Genomic DNA, 5,266 nt, shown 5'->3' on the forward strand with positions numbered 1-5,266 from the left:
CATAGTGGTAGAAGTCTAGTTATTGTATACCAACAAAAACCATGATTATAGAACTTGATCAATTAACGTCTCCAAGAACGCATAGTGGTAGAAGTCTAGTTATTGTATACCAACAAAAACCATGATTATAGAACTTGATCAATTAACGTCTCCAAGAACGCATAGTGGTAGAAGTCTAGTTATTGTATACCAACAAAAACCATGATTATAGAACTTGATCAATTAATGTCTCCAAGAATGCATAGTGGTAAAAGTCTAGTTATTGTATACCAACGATTCACCCCACCCCCAAGTGGCACAGCGGTATTTCTGCGGACTAACAACGCTAGAAATCGGGTTTCGATACCCGTGGTGGACAGAGCACAGATAGCCCATTTTGTAGCTTTGTGCTTAATTACAAACAAACAAGTACCAAAGATTTGCATATATTTTTTTCATTACTGTGTTATTGGTTTTGATTCACATTTTTTAATATCCCAGCAAGAAACCAGGATATTTAGTTTATTTAGTTGGCTGATGTATTTCCAATTGTGTTGTTCGATACCATCAAAAAACGAAATGGAAGATGGGCGTTATTAATTTTAATTTACGACATCTGGTGTTATTCATGTCATATAAATTTTTATATGTTCCAAACCTTTCGGAGTAATGGACAGAAAAACCAGAAAATTGTTCGAATTTAAACCTGCCCTTTTAGTGTCTCTCCAAACCATAATGGTACACAGGCAGTTTCTAAATTCTATTTTTTTTTTTTCACTTCGGAAATAACGTTTACTCTGCCTGTTTCTAAGCAATCATCAATAAAAAACATTATCTGAAACTTAACAAAATATTTCAAGTTATTATTTTCTTATGTCCAAGAAAGAAAAAAAAACCTAACTACATAAGCGTTTTTTTTTGTTTGGGCTTGCCAATAGCCTTGTACGTTGCAATTATATTGTTTTGTTTTACTGTCTTTAACTTCAGGACTTTCTCAAGAGCAGGTGTTAAGCGTGACCTAGTGATTATCGTATCTGGACTGTGAATCCATGGATTCGCGATACGCCTCAAAAACTCGTTCTGCATTTTGGAATGCACTATAAGTGTGACAGTCAAATCCTATTGTCCGATTAGACCACACCAAGGAATGTGGATGGGTTTCAGTCGTCTAGTTGTCTTCTCTCTAGTCTATCATTTCAACATTGGGGTGGCTATACATAGATGTTCCCCATCACGTAGTTTTGGGCGAAACTTTAAAACGAACCTCTCAAGGAAATATTCGTAGGTCGGGATACGGAAAACAAATAATTAGTTATGGCCAGCCCCGGGGCCAATTAACAGTGACGTGTTTGTTTGTTTGTAATTAAGCACAAAGCTACACAATGGGCTATCTGTGCTCTGCCCACCACGGGTATCGAAACCCGGATTCTAGTGTTGTAAGTCAGCAGACACGGGGGACACGGTGATGTGAAATGAAAGAAAAGGTTAAAAATGATTTTTTTTTATAGATTTTGTACCCCGTGTATAAGTCGAGGGCAGAAGCTACTGTGGATAACTCATGAACTAAAAGTTTAACTTAATACGGTATATCGTTTTAATACTAGCTCGAAGCACCGAAATCGCTCAATGATTATTTACACCCTCTGTTTTGTTTTTAACTCATCACCCGATGGCTCCCCGACAAATCTTTGGCAGAGCACAGATAGTCAGCCTATTGTGTAGTTTTGTGTTTAACACCAAACAAACAAACAACACTTTTAAGTGTATTTTTCTTTTTCACCAATAGTAAATTTAAATTTTCACAAACATTCTCTCAGAAAATTTTATAATCTTCCCACTGAAAAATCTTTTAAGTTAAATTAAACGTTTTATAAACTGTCGAAATAATTCTGATACAAAAAGAAAACTCGGTTGAAAAACTATTGGTGCCAAGAGTGCCATCTAGTGAAAGTACTTGGTATTATTTATTCTTTGTTCATGAGATTTCAGGAAATAATAAAGAAATACTTATTATCAAAGTTAATTTTTTAACTTCCGGTATTAAAAGGACAAAAATATTCACAATTCAACTAAATGTCACAGATAGTATGATACCAGCTTTTCATGTTAACTTACAGTAATTTACCTTAAACTTATACAATATGCGTAGGTTGAAAGGATTTGCTCTATTGTCAACTACCTTAATTGCCTATGTAATGATGTAAATATTAAACTGTAAATTTAACTCCTGACAAATATATACGGCAGATGTGTCACTATTAGTGTAATGTGGCGCCATCTAGCGAAACAATAGCCAACTAATATACTTTGTAATTTAAACTTAAATGAATTTTTTTGAGGTCCATAAAATACATTGGAAAATAAATAGAACATGAAAAAGAAAACCTAGCTAAAACCCTCATTCAAGACTCTCATGCATTCAGCTAAAACGATTTTAGATGATGAAATTAATTTCCCCATCCTTTCCGGCAGTTCAGCAGTAAGTATTTGAGGCTTATAACTTAAAAAACTGGATTTTGATACCATAGGACAGATAGCTAATCGTGTTGCTATGTGCTTAAAAATAAACAAATTCACAAATAAAACAATAAACACATTTATAATAAATTCTGGAGAAGTGCTATAAATGTTTATTTATATATGTGTGTGTAGAAACCACATTTCCACATAAATGGTAAAATTAAAATAATCCAGCTACGATAACGTTACGTTGTCAAAGCAAACAAAAAAAGTTAAAATTTACCAATCTGATACTTCATGTTATATTTCACTTTGGCTTGTCATAATGATAGGGGCACAGCGGTATGTCTGCAGACTTACAACGCTAGAAACCGGGTTTCGATACCCGTGTAGGGTAGAACATAAATAGCCCATTGTGTAGTTTTGTGCGTTACAATAAACAAATAAACACAACTTATAGTCAACTGGTGGATCAGCGGCTTATAACACTAAATATCTGGGTTAGATACCCGTGATGGGCAGAGCGCAGATAGCCCTTTGGGTAGTTTTGTGATACGCAGCAACAAAATAGGGGAAAAAAGCTGTTTACAGATCAAACTAAAAACAGTTATCATATGTACTTATTAATCGTTAAATAGGGAAAAACAATAATATCCATTAATGAATGTGCAATTGTTATATTACGGGGCGGGGTGGGCTTTTTAGAAAGTGTTTTGAGGTTTTACTGAAAAATTCCCGAATAAACAATATTAAAAACTAAAAACAGGAAAACAATTTACGGAAGACACGTTTGAAATTTGCTAGATATATTTGGTTTAGTTTTTAATTATGTTCACTAAAATGAATTTTCTTCTGGTTGAGATTTATAAAAATAAGATTTATGTACAATAAATGAATGACTGGAGTTAACAATGTATTAAAAAGTCAAAAATAAAAAATTATGACGCCTTCTACCAAACTTTCTTCATCAAGCTTATTAAATACAACAAAATTAAACAGTTTACTACGGTGTTAATAATCCAACAGTTTACTACGGTGTTAATAATCCAACAGTTTACTACGGTGTCAATAATCCAACAGTTTACTACGGTGTTAATAATCCAACAGTTTACTACGGTGTTAATAATCCAACAGTTTACTACGGTATTAATAATCCAACAGTTTACTACGGTGTTAATAATCCAACAGTTTACTACGGTGTTAATAATCCAACAGTTTACTACGGTGTTAATAATCCAATGATATTATACATTGTAACTTTAGTCTAAAACTCTAGATTTCTGTTTGATCATTGACTCTTTTCGACAATAGGTGACGCTAATTCATTAATAATCCATATAATTACTAATAGTACCATTAATTTTGGGATAATCCATGAAATTAATAATAGTACCATTCATTTTTGAATAATCCATCTAATTACTAACAGTACCATTCGTTTTTGGATAATCCATCTAATTACTATTGTTACCATTCATTTTTGGATAATTCATCTAATTACTAAGAGTACCATTCATTTTTGGATAATCCATGTAATTACTATTGTTCCCATTTACTTTTGGATAATCCGTTTAATTACTAGTGTTACCATTTATTTTTGGATAATCCGTTTAATTACTAACAGTACCATTCATTTTTGGATAATCCATGTAATTACTATTGTTACCATTAATTTTTGGATAATCCATGTAATTACTAATATTACCATTAATTTTTGGATAATCCATCTAATTACTAACAGTACCATTCGTTTTTGGATAATCCATCTAATTACTAATAGTACTATTCATTTTTGGATAATCCATGTAATTACTAACAGTACCATTCATTTTTGGATAATCCATGTAATTACTATTGTTACCATTTATTTTTGGATAATCCGTTTAATTACTAACAGTACCATTCATTTTTGGATAATCCATGTGATTACTATTGTTACCATTCATTTTTGGATAATCCATTTAATTACTAGTGTTACCATTAATTTTTGGATAATCCATATACTTATTAATGTTACTTTTTTATGTTACTGTTTGTTTGTGGTAAGTATAAAATCTGTGCACATCGAGGACACCTGTCTCAAGTTTTGGCGTGTTAAGTCGTAAAGCTTATTGTTGAGCCACTGGAGGCAAGAGGGCCTTGTCGCCACGCCATTTGTAATTATTATCTTTATCTTTAGTTTTCTTTATACGTATAATTTATCTATTAAAATTACATGTCTTTTCTTTTGTAGTTTTTCATATGTTTTTGTGTGTTCGTAATTTCTGTTGTATTTGATGCCAGGACTGTTTCCGAACTTGCCAGAACTCCGTATCACGTTCCATATCTCAATTTTTTCTTATATTGTATTTGTTATGCTTGGCTTATTTTCATACTTACTTCACTTTATGGGTATTGTTTAAGTAGTAGATTCATCTGTGATTCGTTGATTTTTTCATATTTTCACTTTTACTTTATGGGTATTGTTTAAGTAGTAGATTCATCCGTGATTGGTTGATTTTTTCATATTTTCATCTCTACTTTATGGGTATTGTTTAAGTAGTAGATTCATCTGTGATTCGTTGATTTTTTTTTCTTATTTTCACTTTTACATTATGGGTATTGTTTAAGTAGTAGATTCATCTGTGATTGGTTGATTTTTTCATATTTTCACTTTTACTTTATGGGTATTGTTTAAGTAGTAGATTCATCTGTGATTGGTTGTATTTTTTCATTATTTTCACTTTTACATTATGGGTATTGTTTAAGTAGTAGATTCATCTGTGATTGGTTGATTTTTTCATTATTTTCACTTTTACTTTATGGGTATTGTTTAACTAGTAGATTC

Source organism: Limulus polyphemus, unplaced genomic scaffold (assembly GCF_000517525.1).
Source record: "Limulus polyphemus unplaced genomic scaffold, Limulus_polyphemus-2.1.2 Scaffold429, whole genome shotgun sequence".
Classification (NCBI taxonomy): Eukaryota; Metazoa; Arthropoda; class Merostomata; order Xiphosura; family Limulidae; genus Limulus; species Limulus polyphemus.